An 18811-nucleotide genomic window follows, 5' to 3' on the forward strand; every position below is an offset into this window, starting at 1 on the left:
ATCAAAGGCATAGGTGACTTTCAAACTCTTTACCCAACCCAATCAGACTTACCAATCTGAAATGTGTTGGATAGATTAGATTATAAAACAAGGATGGTTCCTGCTCACCAAATGATTTATAAAAAATCAGTGTACACCAAGATTACAGATCTATACATGCACAACGGGGAATATATAAGAGTGGGACTCCACACATCTGACCTCACAAGATCCAAAATGTAGTGAAAGTTTTGAAACAGGAGAATAAATCTACGACTACTTCTCTGCTTAATTTAGCAGAAGCATATAAACACAAGCAGGAATGGAAATCAAACCAGAAGTAAATAAAAACCAAGCAGCAAATGAATGTGCCAAAAAACAAAAGAATATAAGGTGAAGGACCACATGAGACAGCAAGAAATGTGGAAAAAGCATCAATATAATTGCAAGTATAGAAAACTTCTGAAGAATCTTATGTTGATCAGGAATGAATGCAGGAAAGTTTACGGAGAGGCAAAGTCAAACCAAGAGATGAAAGGTTAATATTGGCAGCCCAAGATAGTGGGCTACGTACACGCTGGTTTACAAAGTCCACTGAACATGTGGGAAAAACAGACAAATGTAGCTTTGGTAAAACAATGGGAAACAGTCACACCTTGTTGCAACACACTAATGGCAAAGAGACTGTATACTGAAAGGCATAATGTGGCGAGACTGTTGTACTGGGGATTGTGCAAACATTATGGTACTGAAGTGGCTGAAAAACAATGGAAACATGAGCCACAAAGCATCATACAAAATTAAGTCTATATCACATGGCATCACCCATTACCAACAGTTCAAAAGATAAATGCTAGAAAACCTGAGTGGTCCAAGAAAAGAAAACAAAAGTAGCACTAACCATTGAAAATCGCCACATCCAGTGACTACAGTGTCTTGCATACAGACGCACAAAAAGTCACAAAATACCAGGATCTGCGGACAAACAGCAATGTGGTAGAAAGATACCCGGACAGTTCTAATAGTAGGAGCAACGGGTCTTATAAAAAAGGAATCTACAATCGTATTTAGATAAAAGTTACCAATCCATGTAACCCTGTACGAATTGCAAGTTTCATCATTACTGGGCACACTGAAGGTGCTGCAAAGAGCACTTTGGCTGACAAAGATTGAAATACTAAATTTCATGAACTTTAATCCTACTTTGACTTAGGAATGAAGTCCATTCCCGTCATGGTATTGGGAACACAAAAGATTTGGAGAAATTAAAAAAAGGGAGAAACCTTAAAGACATAGATGACGTTCAAACTCTTTACCCACCCCAATCTGACTTTAAGGGTAGATCATTCTCAAGTCTGGAGGACTTGAGAATGTCACCAAAACCCTAGATGAAAGCAAAACAGTACATAGAGCCTATTTAACTTAGCCAAGGCTTCTGACACAATGACCCACTCGGGCATCATCGACAAACTCACCCAGCTTGGGATTAACTCGTATGTCACTAGATTGGTAGACAACTGGCAATGAACTGTTTGAAGGCACCTTTGTCTTTGGTATTTGCCAAAAATGCCACCAGCACCAAGGACCCCCTCCAATCCAAGGAAAGAAGGGGTACCTTGCCAATGTCCCCAGTCACAAAGTCAATCTAAGACCAGAGCTGTATAGCACCGAAGCCTTGATTGGGCAAGGCAGCTATGAAACTCTGTCAATTCACTCCCCCAGAGCTCAGATACAAAAGACACTGGAGTCAAGAGACAGGAGTAAGCATTCGGCAAAGTCACAAGCAACTCTAGTGCTGACAAAGATGCTCCAGTTTCAGTCACCGAAATGAAAGGCAAGTCAGTACATATTCCAGTAAGGGAGGGGTAAGATGAGCAGTAATCTACACCAGGATAACCTCCCCAAACTGAACGTGTTCCCTCAAAACATAATCAAACTCTGTGAAGCTTCATGATGACCAAGCTGCCTATGCCACCAAAGGCTAGGGAAATGCAGTTTTGGAGTCTCCGGTCCCAATGAGCATGTGCTCCGTGAGGTGAACCCAAGGAGTCAAACCTCATCTTAAGAGCTACTTTATGGTCAGGACTGAGCAAAGCAGTCAGTTCCTGAGAAAGTTTTTGAGAGGATTTAGTGGGAGACTTGCTTCTACCCCCCCCACCCCCAACCAACCCCATGCTTATCAAGTTTTTTTTTCTTGTCTCTGACTTTGTTCCATCTTTTTGGAAGGGATGGAAAAGGAGAGAAGGGGTACCCCCCCCCCCCAATCTGTGCTGGAAGAAGGCCCTTTAATACACATCTGTCCCTTCTGGTCTGAAGGGCTCTAGCACCAAACACTGCCCATCACTGACAGTCCACACTGAAGTGCGAGGTGCCTAAATGCTCAGAATGCTTCTTTAATCGGATTCCAACATGTTGGTATCCTAAAAACAGGAAGAACCAAACCCAGATACCAAATACAAACCACAATCCCAAATAAACTCAGTACACAGCAATTGGCTTCCACGCACACAAGTCAGTTTAATTTAATTGAAAAACTTGGTAAACACTTTAATCTTCAGAACCACCAGCTGCTAACATAGTAAGCTTAAAATGGGCTTTCAAAAAACACACTCCTCCAAAATAACCAATCAAAATTTATATTCAAATAAGGAGCACATACACCCTATTAAGTCTAAGAGTAATGTAACCAATCATGATACTTGTGATAACCAATGAGAAAAGCAATTTTGGCAATTCAACTAATTATTGCAATGACAAAAACTAATACACAGATGAACAACACACAAGTCCCATAGACTACATATTACCCAAAGGTCCACAATGGTAAAGTGGACCAATAATAAGAGGCCACACTGACCAATAACATGGGCAACAGTAAGATTTTACCCAATGGCAATAAAGTCAACTGAAAAAAAAGAATTCAAACAGCTGATGAGATTTGAATTCATAACATCTGGTTTACGAGGCCAGTGCACCAACCCCTGAGCCACAGTGCCAAAACGTTTACTGTATCATAACTTTTAACTTACTAAAAATTCAAATATTCTCATTCAAACCAGGGGGGTGACTGGTATCCAACTGCCAAAATTCACGATTCAAAAGTCTTGTCCAGCAATCACCCACAAAGGCACCCTCATTGATCTGTTCAATCACAGTAAAAACAACGAACCAAAAAAATCAACACAAAATGGAATGCTTAACTAAAGCACTTCCTGTCATTCTGATGGATACTGTAATTGTGTTGATATATTTCTACAATTCAAGGCATTATCAGTTTTCCCCACAGAGAACACTGAACAGGTGTGGCACAAAGACAAGTAAACCACGCTCTCGGAAAGGCAATTAAACCTTCCTCCTCTCGAGCTTTTACCAATTGTTTTATAAATCAGCCTAGTATATTCAGTTTCAATAAACCTACACTGTTTGCACCTTCCCACACTTCTTTGTTATCGCAAAACTGTTCCTCTCTTGACACACCAGTGGTTTCTATAACAGATTTTTAATATTAAAATTTCTTTTTATATGAAAACGTGGGCTGGCTTACCCATAACTTTTGTATCATCATGGTGCTGAAAAATAAACCAATTCAAAAATTGACATTTTGCCAACTTCCAAAAAGTGGAAAAAAGCCACTTTCTCCACAGAAAAAAAAATTTGATTACTTTAATCCAAGTAAAGAAAGTGTGCTCTTATTTAAAAAGTACAATTCATTCTCTTGACAGTCCATTAAAAAATGGAAACTCCTAGCTTTAGAGAGGAAAAATAAAGTGTTGCTCCAAAACAAGGGAATGTCTACCCAGCAACAGAACAGCACAAGTCAGATTTCAATTTTCAAAACCTCAGAGGAGCTTACTACTCTTCAATAACAGAAAAGCTCTGAAGGGTTTGGTGCCCAAACCTGTCTTGTCAGCACAACTCAAGCTAACTGACAAACTGGACACATGGAAGGTGTCCTGAAATTTTGAAATCTTGCTGGCTGTTGCATCCTATACAGAACAACCCTATAGCTACAACAGTAACAGTTATCAATATGATGATCAGAGGATGTCAAATATGCCAGTCCAATCTCATGCTACTCTCTCAAAAGGGGCAGTGCACAGCACAATAAACAAATTTAAAGCTTTTAAAAACATCTGCTAACACGATGTAATCAGTAACAAGCACAGCAGAGAGGCAGACCAGAAAATCTAGACACTACCAGCTAAGCTAACATGGAAAGCACTCAGTGATCTCTACAACCTAAAAACTTGAATGAAAAATTTCTGTTGTGGAAAGGCTAATGGCTGGTAGGCATCTGGGAGTCAGAAGTCTTGTAATAGACGAAAGTGCTTACTGGATGTTTCCCTTAAAAAGAGTTTGGAGGTTGTAGTTCGTTTTTGGAGCTAGGTGCTGTGTTTTTATGACAATGTTGCAGCAGTCTTTTTGCAAGTGTGCATGTGGTACTTAAGTTGTGACCATTGGTAGGCATACCAATCCTGCAATCCTTACAGGCCGTTTGCATGAGTTTTTTAAATAATGAAATTCAAACCATAAAAAATCTGCACAGCTCATACTCAATGCACAGCTGCTGTAATGTTAAGTAAGACTTACACAACTGTACCAAGTTCAGCATTCTCAATGCTGCAATAGCCATAGGCTATCTGGGTATATTTACCCAATTAAAGGAAAGAGGGATTAGGATCCAAAAGTACATGAAACATACAAGGAAAGTCTGCCATCGACAGAGAAGGAACTCAATATATAATGGCGAGTACCCACCATGGCAGCCTGAAATTGGGATCCTCTCTTGCAGATACCACAGTAATAAAGCTGTCTACCAAATGAACCAAGACAGACATTAGAGCTGGTTCAAAGGTAGACAGAACTAACTTTTCCAGCAAAAAGTAAAGATCCCAAACCGTTACCCATTCACTAGATCGTATTACATGCAAAAACACTTTGAACAATTCATGCAAAGTCTGAAAAGAGAGGATCCATAAACAGACATGCTGAAATGCCAGACAAATACCCCTTTTGCTAAAGCAGCAAGAGACCAGTGGACAGCAACTCTCAAATATCAGTCATTGGTATATAACCCAAGACTGGACCCTGTTTTTCCTATTTGGTGCCACACAAACATTCTTGCAGGTTCTCTTTCTTCCTTTATTATCTGCTGCACATTCTCCAAAAGAAGGTGCCCAAGTAGTATCAAAACTTAAATCAACCAGGTTGACAGCTAAATTGAGATTGAGGTACATCAATTTTCCTATCTTGTGTGATGAGATCCAATCTGTGAGAAAGCTTAAAACTGCCCATGGCCAGTTCTGTAAAAGAAAAAAAACATTGTTGCCTGTACAAGGGAGAATTCAGAAATACCCTCCAATGGAAATGGTAGAACTGCATAAAGAAACATTCCTGACCAAGTGAATGAAAAAGCACCAGTACTCCTGGCTTGCCTGCAAGCAGTCATTCTGCACAATGCGCATTTGTCCCGTTTCCCCCCTTCAAAACCATCTGAAGCTTCCTCCACAAACTGATCAATTCCTGGTACTGCCTGGTATCCCCTCCCCTTATTCAATTTCCACATTTAGATTCCAGAGAGGATCACAGCAAACATTTTTTGACGTGTGCTTTTAGCCTGGGCTTTGTTCCAAAAGATCCAAGGCATTTGTTGTCAGATCAAGATGGAGTTTGACAGAATAAGAAGTTTGGATTCAGGGTAATCTGCTGTCTTCAAAGCAATTCCCTTGTCACAAAACCAAAAAAACAAATATGAAATTTTAAAGTGAAAAAAAAGCCAAAAAATCCAGTGCGGTTATGTGCGCTTATGTTTTTGAGTAACCTGGCAAGAGGAATCACAAATGCCACAAACCCTAGAATCCAGAGATACTACCTTCTCAATGCCAGACACTGACTTGAGAAGCTCGGAAAGACTCTGATACAAGTCCACTTTCTTCCTTAAAGACATTCTTAACCAAGGAGAATCTAGAAGTTATCCTAGAAACAATTCCAAGAGTGAAAGCCCAGGCTGAGAAGGAAATGTATACAACCTATGAAAAAGGGACTCCCGACCTGGGAAGAATCTGCAAAAAATGAAAATGTTGTCTAAACACCTGAATGCTTTGCAGCCTGCAGTGATTTCTCACCGCAGCAAGACATTTAGTAAACACTGTTAGTGCAATACATAGTGCAAAAGAATAATGCGGAGAACAAATAATGTGAGCCCTGACCCAGAAAATCTGAGGAATCCTCTGAACTAATATGATAAGTAGGGTACCATAAAACCTGGAAGAGGAATGAGAGAGGTAACACTCAAAGTCAGCATCTTCGAACTGCCGTACTTTTGACAAACAAGTTGAGAAAATAAATACAGCATTGCTCCCATGAAGGATGCTTCTTTGGTACCAAAATAATTCTGGAAGAGGAATCCCCCCCCCCTTCGGTTTTGAAACACTGGCTCTAGAATTCTCAAAGAAAGCATATGAAGAATTGCAGAAAAAACACACTGGCTAGCAAGATGATGGGGAGAGGAGATTCCCTACAAAGCAGGCAAGTCTATGCAGTACCACCCACAACATTCCTGAACTACTCTCAGAAACCATTTGCCTGAAACAATCTGTTCTGAAAAAAAAAAAAAAAAAAAAAAACTGAGAACCAGTCTTGGGGACAAATTTGAAGGAGAAAGAATGCTAAAAGCCTGTCTCCTTTTCTGAAAGAATCAAGTTTGCCTTTTTTTTTTTACCCCTCCTGACATTTCTTTTAAGATCCCGGTTTGCAAAATAATCTCAATAAGCACCAAGCAATCTGAAAAGCTTTTTTGTTAGATTTAGAAAACGAGTTAAAAATACTCCTTGGATCAATTTGCCTCTTTAAAACTGCTTAATCCTACTTGGACACTGAAACAAAAACTCATTATTCAAAGGAAAATTGAAAATATCAAGATTGTGTTCATAATCAAAAAGTTTTGGAAGTAAAAAAAAAGTCTCATTGCAAGCAAGTGCAGCCCTGGGTACAGAGTCAGCACAATCGTAAACACTCTAGTATCAACATTCTTTAGAGAGTAGCAAAAACAGGATAGAGAAAGGGGCCTACCTTATAAGGATAATGAGGCAAAAAGTGTCTCAAACTGTCTACAAAACTCAACATGTACTGTGAAATGAGCCTGGCAATTCACGATTCTGAAAGTGACAGCTGATGAGAATTCTCAAACGGAGAGGCTGTACCATCGTTGTCCAAAGGCAAAAGATTAGTACCGTCTGCAAACTCAAGGGAAGCACCAAGATCTGCTCAGAACCGGCGGTCAAGGCCACCACATACACAAACGTCATAGATATAGTCAACATTCTGGCACACAGGTTCAGTGAAAGCTTCACCCCACCCCATCAGTAAACCAGGACATCCCCAGCAACTGCCCCGCCTTAACTCTTGGAAGCAAGTCATCACTGCCCTTTCAAAGGCAAAACATACAGCCTACATGGGACTAGATAACATCCCAGGCTGCATCCTACATGAACTCAGACATGAACTTGCAGCACCATTAGGCACCTTATTCAACCAAAGCCCAAGTACTGGCTTTGTCCCAACCAAGAGGAGGACAGCCACCATTCCCCTTGCACAAAAGGTGGAGAATCCACAGAGCCAGGAAATTATAACCAATCAGCCTAACTAGCCCAATATGCAAAGCCATGGAGCAGATTACCATGGACATCATTAACAAGGACATTGGCAAACTCCACACACTTGATCCCACACAGTTTGGTTTTGTCAAGGGAGGTTATGCCTGCTAAATTTGGTTGACTTCTTTAAGACTGTTATCAAAGCCATGGACAAGGAGAAGATGGTGCACACTATGTTCGATAATATTCCTCACTCTCGGATACAATAGATAAACTCTCTCAACTAGGCGTTAACATGCAGGTTACCAGATGGGTAGCAAACTGGCTTACAGATAGAGCTCACCTAATAAAAACTAGGGGAAGCCACCTCAAGCAGTCAACCCATAATGAGTGGTATAGCCCAGGGATCGGTCTTGGGGTCCTTGCTGTTTGGGATGTACTTTTCTGAGGTGCAGGCCAAAACCAGTGAACTATGGCTGACCAAGTTGGCCGCTATCATCAGCTCCCCTAGTGATATGGACATCCTCCAGGAGTCTCTCACCCAAACATATGACTGGTGCCAGAAACAAGGCCTCAAACTGAATGCCAAAAAATGCATCATCCCCTTTGGGAAGAGTGACGTCCCCACAGATTATCACATTGTTAAAGTCCTAAGCACAGTCAGTCGTGAGGGACTTGGCCACCCAGGTTGATAGCAAACATGGCCCACCTCATTACCAACGGTATCTCATCCAGGGACAAGGTGGTCATAACATCCATGTATTCTTCAAACATAACAGGGAGGAAAGCCTCAAAAAAAAAAAAAAAAAAAAAAAAAAATATCCACTCGGACCAAGGGATGCCAAACCACTCCAGCAGAGGTACAAAATGTTCACAAGTCTTCAAAACTATACACAGTAAAGGGAACGGACACCTATAGTTTCATTAACGCCACATTTATTGGACATTTTCAAATACTTCACCAGAAACCCTTAATTATAAACACATTATATATCCAGCTATAAATCCAAGCCCCTCACTTCATTAAGTGAACATTAATCTAAATAGCACAACTTAATGAAACATTAAAGTGACCAGTCAAAAGTACATTTATACCAATATAATTCCTATTTTATATTAAAAAAAAAAAATCTCTCAAAATCCTTAGGATTTTAATTCCATACTAAATAGAAAACATTTCTGAAAAATGTTATTAAATACTTGTTCAAAACATAATATAAAAATACCACATGCACAATTCAAACAAACATGCGTCATTGTAAAAACCAAATTGGGGCATATTAAAATTCAATAAAAATGTTTTTTGTAATATCAGGTACCCAAATATATATACACTCTAAAATTTATAATTTCTGTATTTTATAATTCTTGCAGTCCTCAACTTCAAAACCAGTGCAAGGGACACATTCTCATTCAGCCCCGGTACCCTGTTTGCCTCCAAAATAAACCTGCCAACACAGCTCTCAATATTCAATTCCGGCCTCCCATTGACCACCACTAACATCCTGTGGAATTTCCTCAAGCACGTAAAATGTACTCTTCCCACATAGGACACAAGACCCATTACTGAGTACAATGCCCCTTTCGGCGTGTACCTCACAAAGCACATGCAGCAGCTGGACAGACAACCGTGGTTACTCACCAGGAGAATACAGGGCCTCAAAACATGTATTATACACAGAAGCTTAACGCCCTATCCCTCTATTTAGTCTCCTATAGACTCCTCAGGAGGTGACCTTTGTTGAAATACAAAGCAATCTCAAGACTCTGCCTTGATGGGACCGATTCATATCCGCACGTCAAGCTCCACTCGAGTAACCCGCACATGCGACCTCAACCTTGTGTGTGACATTAACAGGAATTGTTGGCGAGGTAGATTTGTCCCCCACCCCAAAGACCCTCCCTTCCGTGGAATAGACACCCACTCCACATCAAGCAAGATTACCGCATTGTTTTGAGCGCAACCTGGATAACTGGATGGGGAACACAAAATACACCCCTGGGACTCCACCTATGCCCCTGCTGGACAGGGGCATTGTGTGCTAACTTGTCAGAACATGGGCTAAAGTCTTGACTAGGCTTGTAAGGGCCTCAGGGCCAATAGCCTAGTAACTTCAGCTGCTAACAAAGTTCAGGTCGATTGTAGAAAGAAAGAATAGAAATAAACTGCAGTGTCAGGTCAGAGGGAACTTTATGGATTCCTGCAGGCAAAAAATCAAAAACATCCGCTAAAGCTGGCATAAGAGGATGAATATAGTGTACAATATAGCTTATCCACATGACATCTCCTTAAGGAGGGGTGGGGTGGGGGGGTATCAATTTGTTCCCACAAATGCACATTATTCATCCTGGACAGTCTCCGGAGAAAAAAACTCTATAGAAGAACTAAAGAAACTCCAATACAAAGGCTTATCTAACGACTGTGTGGTTATATCCAACCTTTGCTGTCTTTTCTAGGAATATTCTTAGAACAATCTGGGAAAAAAGTCTTCCTACTCCAGCCAACCAGGAAGAAGCTCCTATACATATAGATGAGGGCTCTAATACCATCATGGACACAAACAGCCCAGAGGATGTGGCTAATCCCTGGTCCACACAACAGAAGTCCTTTTTCACAGAAAGTGTGCAGAACACAGGAAAGTAAATAATGTGGGAAGAAATAGCCAGGGAATTGTTATGGCTAGGCTTGTATAGGCCCTAGGGCTGATGGCTCCATATTTCTTCATAGGTTGGTACTAGGCTAAGTTCTCACAGAGTGCATACAAGCACAAGAATACAATCGTAATACTTTATAAATTCTCACACAGTGTTCCAGCCATAGTTAAGCCCAGCAAAAAATAACTAGTCTGATAAGATGTTTCTGCGAAAATGCCACAGTAAATTGCTTGCATTCTTAGAGAGACCTCGTCTTCATAATGAGAAAATACAATTTCAGTGTTTGATCAAAGGCAAATTGCTTACTTTTTTAAATAATGGCCATCATATAAATGAACTTTAAAGAAGCTGTGGAAAAACCTTTATTGTAGGGACATCGCACGCATGTACATGCATTCATGCCAAAAGTATAAAATTATCCTAGGACTTGGGTTACACATTTTATATACTGTTGGAGATGCTCCATCTGCCACCCCCCCTTACTTTTAAAGCCAGTAGACAAGAGTGCTTTGCATTCTACTTGAACTTTTGTTTAGCAGCTAGCAATCACGGCGGCATACTTTAAGTAGGTTAGTTTCTTTCACCCTGTGCTAAATTTTTTAAATGTTTTACAGTGGAAACAGCACTTGTGATATCCACAAGTGTAGCAGCCATGCTGTAAAAATACACTGGCACGGGTACTAACTCAATTCCATGAGTAGCAAGGGCTTCATAACAAGAATGAAGACTGGGATGTCCAATCAGCGAGTACGTTTTTGAACATAAGCCACTGATGTACAACAATCCATACTTGCTATAATTTTTTTTTCTTAAAATGACCAAGCCCGCTTTTTCCCCAAAACTTAAGTCACGGCAGCCTAAACTTTGGACCCCTTTCATGAATCAACAAGTAGCAGTACTCATCCAGACCAACAGGCCTCACCTACGATAATGAATTACAAAGTACACATCTAGATACTCTGGTTTTAATCCATACTGTAAAAGCTGCAACTAACAACCCATAGACTGCCCATGTACACAGATCAAGTAAGAACCCTGCTGCATGTACCCAACCCCCCAAAAAACTGCCTTACTCTTCCTAAACCATAAATACCATTTAACTAATCTTTTAACTCTTGAGACACAATAACTTAGTAACTTTTCATTCCTCCATTAACTTACAACAATACCACTCATTCATCATTCCCGAGTCTCTGTTCAGTCTAGTACAGCGTACTCAATGGAGCACAAAGAAAAAGCACAAACTGCAGGACAAAGACATGAGCAACTTTGAAAATTCCAGTTCACCTCTCATTACCTCACTGGGATGAAATTATTGCACCCAGTTTAAAACTCAGGGACAGAGGCAGATTCTCCAGAGAAGGTGGCCATCTGAGACCTACACTGGAGAGCTCAGTGTTGGGTCAGCAAACCAACAATAATCCCACAAAAAAAATCATTCTTTCTACACTTTACCAATGGGAACTATGATGCAATAAATATTGGAATAATGTCCTTTCCTTAATGACTCAAGTCTGACAGATCCTTAAGAGTTGTAAAGCACAATCGCATTTGTGAAATAATGGTTAAAGAAATTTTTTTTTTGGGGGGGGGGGTCACAAAAACGCTCAATATACACACCAAAAAAAGGAAAATTAAATACACTATTTTTATGAAAATTATGAAACTTTTTCTTTACAGCCATTTCAGATCCTACTAAGTATTTGATCTAAGAAAGCGAGAGCAATACCAGCAAGGTAGATAGTCAACCGCTTCATAAAAATAAAAGAAAAAACAATGGAAAAAGTGACGACTCCCATACCTCTCAACTGCCCAGATTTTCACAGAATGCCCAGATTGTTAGCTCATATTTTTGAGCTGTTCCACCTAAAATTTTTATTATTCTGGTAAATCACTGTGATGATCTGAGGATTTAGGTCAGTAAATAATGACATACAGTTCAGTTTCAGAACTCATATCCTTCAGAAAATATATGCTGAAACAAACAGTTACTGTAGCAACTTTCCATGTTTATACAAGCAATATTTAAATATGCCCCTGTTTTTTGGGCCATTGTCCCCCCATTTTGACAGCCTTTGTTCAGATTTCTTGCACCAAGAGGTTGCGAGGTATAGTGACGACTCAGCTGCAGGGCTTTTTAACTCCTATCAGATGTAGTAAAGAAAATACTACCACCTACAGACCTAAGGGAAAGCCGTACTGCTCAGCTACATAGAATCACATTCAAGTTTAAGCATCACATTCAAGTTTAAGCATCACATTCAAGTTTAAGCATCACATTCAAGTTTAAGCATCACATTCAAGTTTAAGCATCACATTCAAGTTTAAGCATCACATTCAAGTTTAAGCATCACATTCAAGTTTAAGCATTTTTAGTCTGTTCAATATTCCATATAAAATAGTTGGGCTTATCCAAAAATGAAAAGGCATACTTCTCAGATTTTGAGTAGTGTTGGATTGTTAAGGTCAGAACTTGACTTCATGAATCCTGAAGTGTTCTTTCAGGAGTTAAAAAGAAGCACCTGAGAGGAAAGATTGTCAAAACAAACAGTCTCAAGGTAAGCAACCTGTACATTCAATTATTCAATTATGTGGAACCATTTTGAAGACAATTAAAAGCATCAAAAGCCAATGCTTAAATTCAAGTTAGGGGTAACATCTCAACAGTGGCTATAACTGGTTTCCATAACATGGATCTCTTTTGGGTATACTTCAAACTTCTGAAATATGAGGAGGAATTGTGCTCTTGGAGAACTAACTATGCTAGCAACTACAAACTGGATAAACATGCTTCAAATAAGAGATGAAAGTTCTCTAGAACACATTACAAAATACTGTTTCAACCTTACTATCAATAAAAGTAAACCACGAAACACATTCTTACAAAATAATCAAATCACAATATACTGCCCAAAATATAGTTAAATCATAACAATATTGTCAGTACATGTCCAAGAATACAGGAGATAAACAATTTTAAACTTTTCTCCTGACATTGAAGTCACAAAGCGATAACAGTAATACTGGCATGCTAACCAGGTAGGCCCAATAACAGGGGTGACCCTGGAGCAATGTCTAGTCAAGTAACTTGCTCAAGGTCACACAACAGACAAATGAAGATGGGGGAAATCCAACCCTGTACCATAGGACTACAGCTCACAGCCTTAACATCTGCATCAACTACCAGACAATGGTCACTTTGTAACCTACCTCATTATATAGTGCTGGTCTAAAACACCCTAGGGAAAAAAAAATAAATAAATAAAAAAATAAAAAACACACAGTGTTAACCAAGCAGACAACAGCTCCAACACTGCATTCTGCAGTCTTCAAAGATGGCTATCTGGAACGAATTTGAAAAGGTCAAGATTGCCAACTAGAAAGGTCACAAAAACTGTTGCCATACTGTTTCTTCTAGACAGGATCTAAAACCACTGAAAGAGCCAGTACTAGACTGGGGAACCCAACACTTAAAAGCATTAATATTTTAAAATGTGATAGTACAAAGCATTCTCCAATACTATAAAACACATTTTCTCTTGCTATCAGAATCGGTCAATGAATTTTAAAAATAATAAATATCAAAGTAGGGTTATGGGAAGCTTCTTGAATATGCTTAGATTGTAAACTTGACAAGCAGAACCAATGGACGCCATATATCTCTCATTTGCAATTGTATACACCCAATTTCCAACAATTTCAGTCTTGCAGACCACACTTCTGGCATGCTCAAGCTCGTCTCCTACTTCATTTTCTCACCCAAGAGTTTTCACCTCATAAAATCTATTCCCTTAGAATAGATCCACACACTTAAAATTCTGCCTTCCTGCAAGCTGCTCTAACTCATATCCCCCCCAATCCTGCACTGCAGTGTCAGCAATTTGAAAATTAACCCAATCACCTGAAGTATGAATAGAACCCACTACTTTATGCAGTCAGAGAATTTTTCTACTTATTGTACAATTCCTTAGATGGTCTACACCTCATTTATTAGCTACAACAGCTCTTTACATGCCTCTGCATTTAACTATCTCGGGTACCATCAACATACAAGCTCCAACCAAAACAGCTGTGCAGTAGACACTAGCTTCCAGCCTTCTACCCACTTCCGAAATAGAGAAACAGAACTTCAGCTGTTCAATCTGTGGCATCTGGCTCAAGTGCCAAGTCCATTTCAACTAAAGGTTAACGTGTAGTCAAATCTGCAACAGTCAAGCAACACTAGCAACCCCCCCCCCCCAAAAAAGTAATTTAAAAAGTCAAAGTAGTTATGTGTTTCAGGAGTCACGAGTATTGCAACACATTAAGTGCAAGTGTAACATATTTCCAAAGCGCAGACATTGGTACCAGGTATCAAACTTAAGCAAACGCTAACCATATGGTCATCACATCAACAGCAGCCATGACCCTTTTCTTTTTAATATGCAAGGCTTTAAGAGCTGTTCTCAACAATAGCCCAAGCCCTACTCCTGTTGACATTTCTACTATTACTTAAAATATGCATCTACTGTGCAGCTAGGAATAGACAAGCTTTATTACACCATTCTATTTAGCATTATGCACAATTCAAAATACAAACCATCTGTTAACAGTCTTATTAACCTGACTATTAAAACATTTGAAAGAGGGTGCCTAACACTTTCAACAACCACAACTATATGCTATATTACAACTACTCGGGCAATTGGATCATGCTCTTCTATTCAGAATGAGTACACGTCCTTCCTATAACCTGCTGGAGCCAAAGAGCGTGCAATACCACTCAATATGCGTTAGTACAACTTCATCACTCAACCAGCCTAACAAAAATCAAACTTAGCAGTGCAAAACGCATTAGACTACAGTACTTCACAAAACCCCTCAAAGACCAAGTAAACAGCCTCATACACTACAACTCTAGAAATACACAAATATGTTATCAGTTACATTAGAACTACCATAGGCCTTATATCGGAATCGGATATAACACATATCAAAAGCAATCATATCCACGCGCAAGTTTCAAATCGCCAAATAGATATATTTAACATATACAACAATGGAACTGGCTAAAGAAAAATATTCCAGAATTGCTGGTACCAAACTTCCCAATTCACAAATAAAGCACTACGTTAAATTAGTAGGAAAAACACTGATATAGGCGCAACAACATAACCCTTAAGCCCCTATGGAAAAGAAAGCTCCATAAAACTCACAGATCATATAGAAAGAGCCGGGCCCAACCAGCATGCAGCAAATCGCGCACTAAAAGACTTAAAGATCCCGAATAGTAGTAAAAAAGGCAAGAACGTGCGAAGCTAATACGAGGTAGAAAAAACACTAGACAGCACAATTAAAATTACAAGAATCAATTTATAAATAAAATTTGCCGAGGGAAATAAGTATATTAAAAGCTTCCCCGTTAATTAAACAGTACCAAATAAGCGAAACGGTAATCCACGCAAAAAACGCCTCTTCGCGACAAACTGGCGCACGTACAAACCACAACAACGCGCGACAACCTAAATTATGCACCGCCCCCTATACAAGCCTCCCGTCCCAGGGACAAATGAGCGCGCTCTCATCGCGTAGTCAATTTTTTTAGGAAAATAAGTGATTGATTGGCTTTGTCTACCATCAATCTGACGGAAACTATGTTTTTTTTTTAAGGCGATTACTGATTGGATCTGAGGAAGGCGGTAACACCAAATCATAGTTATTGAAAAATAAATAAAATGTGTAGCTTACCTTCACAATTTTTACTCCGTATCTTGTATGTTTTAAATAGATTGTGGCAAACGTGTACTATGTAGCCCATATTCTAATAATTAATGCTTGATTATCGAGAGGGTATTTTGAGCTGGGAAATAAGCTTAATGTTTTGGTTGTGACGTATGCTTGTTTTATTAGCTATTTTTTTATGTATACATACTTATTTGGAGAATGGCAAAAGCCTGCACAGTCCTCTGTTTACAATGTCTATCGCGTGCCCTTCATATGGTCTGTCACTCAGTCCCATTTCTTCATCTTCAAGACATCTGCATCACATCTCTCAACTGTCACTGATTTTAACTCAGATTTTAGATCTGTCTCCTTAATCTCTCCTAAAACTGGTGACTTTGATAACAGGTGGTGAATTAACTGGAGTTACAGACTTTTACTTCAGAAAAATGAATATTGATTCACATTTTCTTGTTGTTCTTTCGCTTTTCCCGATTAGGGTTCGCCACATCTGAACGCCGGATCGCTAATGATTGGCAGTTGATTTTTACGGTGCCGAGGTGCCAGCCCGACGCCCAACCTTCGAAAGCACGCCCATTCACGCATGTCTTTCGAACGCCACTCGACCGCGCGGAGGACATGGAGACTCCGCAAAGAAAGCGCTTCAGCCGAGAATGGAACATTTTCTGTCAATATCAAGTTACTAGTAGGATATTTTATTGTCCGTTATTATTTCTGGATTTGGCCCTGTTTCTTTTGAGATTTGGTACTGATTCTTTGTCTTGAATCCACCAGTTGGTTCAATGACTTCATGTCTAACAGGCCTTTCAGTGTAAATATAGGGCCTACTACACTAACTGAGGCGTGCTTCTAGGCTCAAGTTTTGCCCTAGTTATGTTTTCAAGGTTCATTAATAAAATTTCTCTTGATTTATGCCGTCTTTCACTACTTCTGTATGCCAATTATATGGTCATATACAGATCTGACTCATCTCAAAAATCCATTGAAACACAACTTCAAAAAGATGTACTTCAGCTGCACAATTGACTCACAAACCTGGGTTGCCAGTCCACCAGGAAATTTGGAAATCAGAGTCACTATCAGTAAATTCAGTGTCTGTGAGCACTTGCCAGGTTTTTGAGTCATTCTGAAAACTAGTATATTCCTGAAATACATTTCCCAAAAATGTTTACTGTTTCACTTGGATCTCCTACTTACATTTAAATTAAATATGGTCATTAGCAGAAAGTCTAATCAAAAGAATATTTATGATGCACAAAAATACACAAATCTCTGAACCTTTTTTTTTTTTTTTTTTTTTTAATAAAAGTGAAACGATAGAGATGTCTTCAGTTAAACTGTAGCTTCCCTGTGGTAAAACTTCATATGCATTTTTATCTTTGTTATATATAATATTGTATATATGGGAAAAAAAAAAGTTATGTACCCACCATAACGTTCCATGTTAGTTGTCTTCTTCTCGCCTTCTTTCTTGCTGGTTGGGTTCGGAGTCGATCCTCAGCTCCGACTCAGCCATCTTCAAAAGCTCGAGAGCTGCTTACTGGCTCGAGGCCCCCTATATCCCATGATACCTGGCACTAGATACCCAGCTCTCGTTTGGTAAGTCTAACTGCAGACATAATAATAAAGGAATCCTATCCTAGAATGCATAACTCCTACTGGAGAGACTACTAGTCAGAAAGAAATAGCCAGAGAAGACTCAGCCAGTGAAAAATCAAGAAGAACTCTTCTCGGTCCACTAGGATAGGGGGATGGAGGGTGGGACGCAAGAAAGAAGGCGAGAAGAAGACAACTAACATGGAACATTATGGTAGGTGCATAACTTCTTTATGTTAAGTTGTCTATCTCGCCTTCATTCTTGCTGGTTGGGACAGCGTCCCTAGCACCTAAAAACCTGGGTGGCTCATTGGAAAAGACTCTTCAGAACAGTGGAACCAAAATCAGCTCTGCTCCTGGAAACCAAATCCAACTTGTAATGCGACATGAAGGTATGTGGGTTGGCCCATGTAGCCGCAGCACAAATAAATTCCATGGGCAACCTAGTCTGAAAGGCCACCGAAGTAGCTAAAGCTCTGGTGGAGTGACCTTTTGGTTTGACTGGTAATTCTTTATTCCTGAGTTGATATATGAATGTGATGATAGAAGTCAACCACCTGGATAAGGTTACCTTGGAGACTGGAAGACCTTGTTTACCTACTGCATAAGACAGGAAAACTCGATCTGATTTTCTAATGTCTTTGGTTCTATGCAAATAAAAGCGTAGCTGCCTGTGAACATCTAACTGATGCAACTTATATTCCACCCTGTTGGAGTGGTTAGGGAAAAACACAGGAAGATCTATGGACTGATTCAAGTTACTCTCTGAAGAGACCTTAGGAAGGATTAGTCCTAAGAGCAACCCTGTCATTGTGGAACACGAGGTATGGGGGATGAATAGAAAGATCCTGTAGTTCTGAAACCATTCTGGCTGAAGTAATAGCTACCAGAAAAAGGGTTTTCCAAGATAAGAACTTCAATGAACAAGAAGCTGCAGGTTCGAAAGGGGGCAAAATTAGAGAAGCTAAAATCAAATTTAGATCCCACGGTGGTGGAGGATCTCTCACTGGGGGCCTGAGCAGAGTGGTTCCTTTGAGAAAGGCTTTACACAGCTTATGCAACATGATATTGTTTTCTGACAGGCCAATGTGAAAATTTGAAATTGCAGCTAACTGAACTCTAATTGTAGTGGAAGCGGACCCAGCATGGAAGAGCTCTGCAAGAAATTCCAAAATGTAGTGTACTGGGGCTGAAAAGAGGTCTATACTTTTTTCCTCTGCCCAGGAAAAAAAAATGTTACCACTTACTAGCGTAAGTTTTTCTGG

General features: G+C 39.7%; 1 protein-coding gene across 1 annotated transcript in view; it reads right to left on the reverse strand.

Moving 5' to 3' along the window:
• Nucleotides 1–15735, reverse strand: part of MDC1 (mediator of DNA damage checkpoint 1) — a 1303504-nt gene extending 1287769 nt beyond the window's left edge. Inside the window, exon 1 of the mRNA XM_044083294.1 lies at nt 15646–15735. The gene's annotated coding sequence lies outside the window, so the exon portion shown is untranslated. The remainder of the gene's footprint in view (nt 1–15645) is intronic.
• Between the last annotated feature and the right edge of the window lie 3076 nt (nt 15736–18811).

Source organism: Protopterus annectens, chromosome 9.part0, assembly GCF_019279795.1.
Source record: "Protopterus annectens isolate FY-2018-M chromosome 9.part0, PAN1.0, whole genome shotgun sequence".
NCBI classification, from domain to species: Eukaryota; Metazoa; Chordata; order Ceratodontiformes; family Protopteridae; genus Protopterus; species Protopterus annectens.